The sequence below is a fragment of the Bactrocera latifrons genome, unplaced genomic scaffold (assembly GCF_001853355.1).
Source record: "Bactrocera latifrons isolate USDA-ARS-PBARC rearing strain unplaced genomic scaffold, ASM185335v1 scaffold_191, whole genome shotgun sequence".
Taxonomy (NCBI): domain Eukaryota; kingdom Metazoa; phylum Arthropoda; class Insecta; order Diptera; family Tephritidae; genus Bactrocera; species Bactrocera latifrons.
The window spans coordinates 491,751-499,968 of NW_017535419.1; positions in this window are offsets into that span (position 1 = coordinate 491,751).

Below are 8,218 nucleotides of genomic sequence, written 5' to 3' on the forward strand. Positions count from 1 at the left end.
TGTTTTATTTGTTGGTTTCTATTTAGAAACTTCACACATCGCTATATGCCATAAATGCTCAATAGGGTTTGAATCGGATGAGTTTTCGGACCAATCCAAACGTTGAATCGTTTCAAAATTCGAACTGAATAGGATCATATACACCAATATTATTTTATACAACYCTTTTTTCTAATGAAAACTTAGCCCGATAGACTCTCCAGATGGCATGGCGCTGAGTCATTCTGGAAGATTAGGCGATCTATAAGGATGATGCCATTCAATGACGGGTGCTTAAAATTCTTAACCGCTATCGCATATTTTTGTGCATTCATTATGACATCAACAACGGGTAGAGGTCCAAACACATGGCATAAACAACAGCTAAATCATTTGTCTTTGAGGAAACTTAATTTTCCTTACTACAAAACTATCTTAGAACTTCTCACTATCTCAACGAGGCACGTGAAGCAAATTAAATTTGCTTTCATCAGACCTTTCGTTCAATAATTTTGTTTCCAATCTGCTACTTTTTAGCCCAAAAACGTTGGACTTTATTTTTTGTGTTAATAGTGGCTTTTCGGCAGGAAGTCTTCGATATAAACCCATATCACTAAGCAGTCAGCGTGTGGTTTCAACATTAAATCCACTTAGAGAACATTTTGCATCTCCGCTTTTTTATCTCATTTTTAAAGCGGTCGGTCTAAACTTATCCACTGTTGTCTGTTTTCGTGCGACTTCTACTCCTGGAGAAAATAATTTGAGCTGCAGATCTGAGTAGAGAAGGTATAACYTTCTACAAGAGTGTACAATTGCTGGCGAACATCGATGACATTGATATCATTGGCTAACATGGAATCTCCAATCGTGCCAAAGGCGAAAAGAAAGAACGACTGGTGCGGTGTTGTAAATTCGGCTATAACCGCGTAACCGATGTCTACGCCAATTGAAGAAGAAGAAGAAGAAGATGAAGAAGATGAAGAAGAAGAAGAAGAATTTTAATTTGTGTGGCTTAAAAGTATTTCTCCAAAGAGCGTTTTCTAATTTTGGTTTTTTAAAAGGCGTCCAAGGTTAGATATGGGATCACTAAGAGGSTGCAATAGCGGCTTAAATGTTTCGATAAAGTACCGTTATGCTCCACCCACCACCAGTCATCAAATCGGGGTATATTTTTTACTTACTAGTTAAGCTTCCGGATAGTACTATTTATAAGGTTAGTTATTTAGTCTACATACTACAGCTACGAAGTGAAAGGATTTTATTTTAATAATTTAAACAATCGTATAATAAGCGTAAAAATGCTAGATTAATTTTATGTATTATAGGATAATTTTCAACTTTCTATCCACACAAGCGTATAGCATCATAGTATGGCGCTTTTATACAATAGAAATAACAAAGACAATGCAGCAAACTGACACGCTTAAAATSTAATAAATGCGAAGACAACGGCTGCCCTTTCTAAGATTTCATCAACGTGGATTAGTAAAGTTTGAAAGAAGCGTGAATWGTAAGAAGAGACCACCCACGAAATTTGTAACTGAAAATTTCTTCATTAATACCGTTGATAATGTATACTTTCGAAATTATTTGAATTGGCTGGTGAGCTGCGTAACTCCTTTAAGGTATTAAGGAATCTCCGAATTCATTCGAAARCAAAGAAAATTAATACAAATTTATTGTACGTTATGTGAACACTTTTAGTCATGCGCACAGTCCGGAAAAGACACGGATTAATTGAGATGCGTGGAGGCGCACTTGAAACAACTCTACAATGGTTTATACGCATAATTGACCACAGTATATACATATATTATATGTACGTATACTTGGATGTATGTACCTGAGTGATTAGTTCCTTTAAGTGTTTATTTCGTGGTTTATTAATTTCTTTTGTGTGAAAAGTAAATATTTTGCATATAAATATAATATATATATATATATATATAATATGTGTATACTTAGATTGCTTGTTTTATGCTCACATAAATTTTGGTCATATGGTGTTTCCGTGAAAATTAAATGCAATTAACGCTTATTTTTTTATTTTGAAAGAAAAGAAAATGAGCTAATTGAAAATTAAACAGAGAAGAAAACTATCGGGCGCAAAGAATATCACATCAACAACGTTCTGGAGGTTATCCGCGTTATACGGTTATTACATATTCAAGTGAAGCAGGATACRATACCTAAAGTCAGCCGGTATTAGAATCTGCTTAGCTATGGATATGGTATCATATTCGAACTTGTTAATGAACACGAACTAAATTGGCAATGCGATAAGGAATTAAACACCACATTCCAGTAGATAGGAATGAACCAATGGTTCCTGAGCGACTGGTGCAACGATAAAATCTACATATTAAGGACGAACAGGTCGAAATTGTTAGTACAACAGAAGGCCCCAAGTAAGCTGCTGCTTTATCCAACAAGTCTATAAACCTTCTAGTGAACAGCCAAGCGGCAGTTAAGGCTCGCCCTAGCACTAARTCTCACTGACTTTGGGTATGCATGCAAACGATAACTAGACTCTTAGTAGGGAATTCCGTTAATATCATCTGGTTACCAATTCATGTAGGGATAGAATTAAACGAAAAAGCAGAGGAGTTGGCTCAATCGGGGACAACAAGAAACATAAATCTCCYAAGCTGCCCTTCAGCTCCTTCAAAAGGTAGTTTAAAGCAACGGTCCCTAGAGGAATTAATCAGGTCATGGAACCACAGCAACTCAGAGCATACCACAAAGTTACTTTGGAGTAGTGTTGATGGGGACAGAYCAAAAAGCACCTACGCCTAGGCAAAAGGAAATTTAGTAATATAGTAGAGGTCATCTCAGTGCACCTGCCTTTAAGATCCCACTTTCACAAAATTTCAAAAGTGGATTCGGTGGAATGATGAGACGTTGGAACATTATTTTTACGATTKTCCCACCTTTAGCCGGATGAGAAAGGCTCTCAGTGTTCTAACTGAAGAGACATTAGGGAGCACTGAGTTCCTGGATAAGTATTAACTTGGTTACCAACAGGGAACACAATGGGTCTAATGATGACCTCGTGCCTTCACTTCCAACCAAGCAAACAAACCAACACAGTTGGAACACTATTTAGTATATATCAYTCTTCTAATGTGACTGAAGTTTCGTTGTTAATATTTTTTCTTCTGTAAAGTGGCTTCAACTCGTTCTAATAAACATATTTCCAACATATATTTTTCATTTACTACCATCTCAATCTATGGAACAAATAACTGAAGTTGGTTTTCTGAGTATTTTTGTTTTTAAGTGCTTTATCAACCCCATTGGACCTATATCTATATACTACTTTGGACCCTGTACTATACAAAACTTTGACTCACTGCTTCTTCTACTTGCTCACACTAGATGTGTATAAGAGACCTGTATTGGCCTTGTACTATATAAAAATTTGACTCACTGCTTCTTCTACTTGCTCACACCACTGTAGGCACGGCCTATTTATACAATTTTTACCACTGACTCTGGCTCCGCACAATATCAATTATGTGCCACACCTTACACAGCTGTTTCTTTGTTCGGAAGCAATAGTCGTCTCCAGGACGTCAATGACCAAAGATTTGAGRAGAACTTTTCCCTCGAATACTCCAAGCGCCGCTGAATACTTTTCTACATGGGCGAGGGCATAGAGGGAGGATCATATAAAGTGAAAGTTTAAGAACATACAACGAAAAATGGTGTCCAATTGCTGTCTTGAAAGATTTTCCGTGTCTTTAACCCATGAGCCTATGCTCTGTAGGTTTTGTTTACGAAATATAGAATAACAATGCAGCGATAAGTAAGCAGAGTTTATTACGAAATTCTGTTTTCAAAGCTGCGCCTATGCAAACTTCTGTACCATAAACTGCGATAGATCCTCTATCAAGTTAAACATTCAAACACTTGTCCTTAAATTAGGTTCTGGTAACCACTTTGAAAACGGGTTTACAGAAGTAATTCGTACCGYTACGCTTAGATTACTTTGATATGTTCAATATTTCGTGATTTATACCAGCAGCAGTTTCATCTACAAAGAATTGCGTACTTTATGAAAACTTTATAAAAATTTTCAATCATTCTTCTACATTGCCTTTAAGGTCTTTGGACAACTACATCTTAGAATAGTATTAAAATGTGACACGAAACACCATTAAACCTTAGGAAAGAAAGGAAAGATCAACTGTTTTTTCTGCTTGGAAAATCTGTAGTCTGAAGTCTTAAAAGWATTATTAGCGACTTTAGCGACGGAAGTGAAGAGAACAAGAATAAAAAAACACAATATTTTTTTTTGAAAGCCAAGCAATTATGATTACTCAATAACGTACATTCTCAAGCGCCTGAGAATTGCGCACACTTTCTCAAATGTGACCATATTAAATGTGCACAAAGACCGACTGGCTTGACCCCACAAAGAGAAGAYAACATGACAAAAGTTGGCCACAAAAGGCGGCATAATGAAGAAAAACTCTAATTACATGCTTAAGAGCTATTCGTATCGATCGGTAATGGRGTGCTGGAGATCGACGAAATGCAGTCCTTAGTCGCTTTTCATTGCCATTGTCACGGCATTGTCGGCTGAGTGTCGGCGCGATGCGACGCGACGCGGCGCTATTGTCGCGATCTCGCATGTTGTTGCAGTTGTAATCACTTAAAATGCCAATATGCGAAGCCAATTCGCGCCAACAACAATAACAAAACATGTGACAACAACAATAATAATCACAACAACTGCGTTGAATATGAGCATWTAAGACTCTCTGCAGCACCATCAACATCAGCAGCAAGAGCAAGCATGCTTGCCACAGCAACAAAGATTGGCAAAATCACCGGCTACATCAACAGCAACAACAAAACCATAATAAACATCGGCGCCGCCACCAGCCCAGACGCGCTACACTACAATGCTGCAACATAACGATCATCGGTAAGAAGAAGAGGAACATCAACAACAACAACAACAGAGCAATTCACAGCAGACAAAGGAAGTGTGGCAAAAAGCAGTAAAAGCGTCAGGAAGTGCAGAAGCGAATTGACGCGACGACGTTGCAGCAGCTTCGGCTTTCGAATATTCCACGGTGTTGCACGAGCATTCAATGCATTTTATCTGAAGTTGTATGAACGTATGTGCGTGTGTATGTGAGGAATTGCAGCAACGAACTGTGGCAAAAACTTCAGAGCATTGCCGGGGCGAAGCCGCTCTAGCTGTGGGCTGTTGTGCAAGCGAGCTTTTGTTGGCTTCAGCGTATGTATGTATGTGTGTGTGTCTACAGCATCTCGTTGTTGCAAGCTGCACTCTTGTATCCTTATTGCCTGTCGCTTCGTTGTTATTGTTGTGGTTGTTCGTTTTTTTTTTGCTGGTGTTGTTGTTGTTGTTGTCATTAGGTGTAGTTGAGCGCCATCTCGTTTAATGCCTTTAAGGCGTGACCAGAGTATTTTATAATGCGCACTGATCAAAGGATGCCGCCACTTTTTATCTTCGCCGACATTGACTCAATGTTGCAGACACATGCACACATACATACACATACTTATGGATGGTCATATACTCGTACATATTCGCACAGCCATCAATTGCCGCCAAATGCTTCAACCATGGCATAGTTAAAGCTCAACTTCAGAATGTTTGCATGCATGTATTGCAGTRCATACATACATGTGTGGCTCAGGAGGAGGCTGTTGGTTAAATGGAGTGAAGTGGAATTGAATTTACTCATTTTAGTTGTTGACTTGAGGAAACGCAAAGCCACAGTACAGTGTTCAGGTAACGATCTTTTCGTTTCAGGTTCTTCTGAGTACTCAACACATTTATTTAATGGTGATCCTAAAAGGTTCGTGATAACTTTTACATATCATATCTCTCAAACAGAAAGAGTTGAAAACAGAATATTCGACCCTAACGCAAACCTTTGAAAAGTTCCGATATTAGACTAACAAATTCAATATATAATACTTTTGGGCTTTTTTTTCTTTTGTCTACACAGTTTTCAGAAAATTTATTATAAAGAAAAAATATTAATTTGGAAAATGAACCAAGGTCAGTATCCCAGCGCTTCCGCAGCCGCCYTASAGCCCAGATGTAGCCCCTCCGGACTTTTCTTTGTTCCCTTGCCTTTTCAGGCGACAGAGTGGATCCARGCAGCATGCACCTYGGCTCTCAAGGCTATTCCGGASACTGCCTTCCGTAACCATTTCAATGCTTGGAACTCGCGCTGCATCGACGCAGAAGGAGCCTATTTAGAAAGTTTTTAAAGAACTGTAACGATTGGCTCAATAATTGTTTTTAAATCGACTCATTTCAATTACTTTCCGGAAAACCCTGTACAGTACAATTAATCGGGTCATAAAAATTTTGTACTGCGGACCTAACAAACTACACTTGATTACAAATTGCTATTGTTCTATAGCTCAAGGCGATTGTTCTATCACACAAGGCGAAAAAGAATAAAGGAAAATATATAATTTGCTCGGACTGCAAATCATRCATCACTGCAATCAAATCCCCTTCCAACACGAATAAAATAATTTCCTTCATTAGGAACTYATTAATCGCAGCACCAAACAAAATTAAGCTAATGTGGATCCCTTTTCATGTCGGAATCTTAGGAAATGAACGAGCTGACACCGCTGCTAAAAATGTGATAAAGTCTCCTGCACTAACTCTTAACCGTCTGACCAACTAACTCTTAACCGACCTGCACAACGCAATAATAAACGAAAGACTTAAACTCGATTTAACTGATTGGGCAATYCAAGGTCATCACTACTGCAAACTAAACCCAAAGAGAGTTACACCTTCTTATCCAGCAAGTTTGCCAGCAAATGTTCTGAAGCCATACATTCGTCTCAGGCTGGGGCATACAATATTTACTCACTCTCATCTTTTAACTAGAGGTAATCCATCCTGCTGCCCTCTGTGTGGTGGGAGCAACACAGTACAACACATGATTGCCTAATGTCCGAACATCACGKAGTTCGACCAYACCGGCAACATTAACTTAACAAGAGCGTTATCTACACCTRGCCATGACAACATTATGCACGTATATAACTTCTTAAAACGCAATAACATTCTTAATCAAATTTAGCTGATTTAGGCATCCTYCTTAGAACAGTATAGCTAACAGTATATATCTAATGTAATTAAAATTTTTGTTTTCCGATATTACCGAGCTAAAAGTTAACTATTTAGAGCTAAAAGGACGACTGAAAGCCCAGTAGCTAGTGTCTTTTTTTAATTTATGCTGTAATTTATTATTGTATAAATTTTTATAAATAAATAATAATTTGTTGAATTGTTATCTTATACTATAACTGATTGCATTTCCTAGTATWTGTTAATTCTGCTCTTAAGATATTCATATTCATGCTCAGAATATAAAAACTTTGTTGCGATCTACTTAAACGCGACACTGTGCAAGCTCATTGCATGTGTCTGCCTTGTTGTAATGTTGTTAAAGATGCAACGTTCTAAATATGCTGTTCGACTTGTAWCGCGCTACAAATGGTGCATTTTATGCCACGGCCACCTCGGCCCGTCGCCAACACCAATTTGTGTAAATGTTATATTTTTGCGCTTCCTTTTTTGTTTGCAAGCCCCTTGGCCAGTTTTCATGCGGCAATAGTGCGAGCGAGCTCCCAGCTGTATATTTCCTTCTGCTCTCTCCGATAAGGGGAAGTGACTTCTTTTACAGGAGTGTAAAGATGATAGAAATATAGTAGTATATGGCTAAATGTCATTAATTGCGTTTTAAAAAATCTCAGTCGTATTCTGAAAGCGGAAAAAGCTAGATTTTCACGTATTTTATACGTATTAATAAGGTCTTGTCTTATAATTTTATTACTACACACAAACAAATTATTTAATTACCAAATAATTATGAGATGCAATATCTCACAGAAYATAACCATTAGAAATGTGTTAAAAACCAATGGGAAATTTTGTTTTTGGAAACAATTATTAATTAATTTTTCGTTTACGTTAATGTTGTCGCATCGCAAATGAGTCCATATTGCTTATCATGCACTTTGCCGGCTTCTTTCTAACGCCGAAACACTGCTCAAACTCGATTTTTGAGACAGTTTTTAGGTCTTTCAGAGATTTTCATCTATTTTGTAAATAGACGATTATTAAAGTTCTCTTAATTTTAGGAAAAGTCAAGTCTGGTGAATATGGATGCTGACATTGTTACAGTATTGKTTTTGGCCAAGACTTCCCGAACAAGCAACGGAA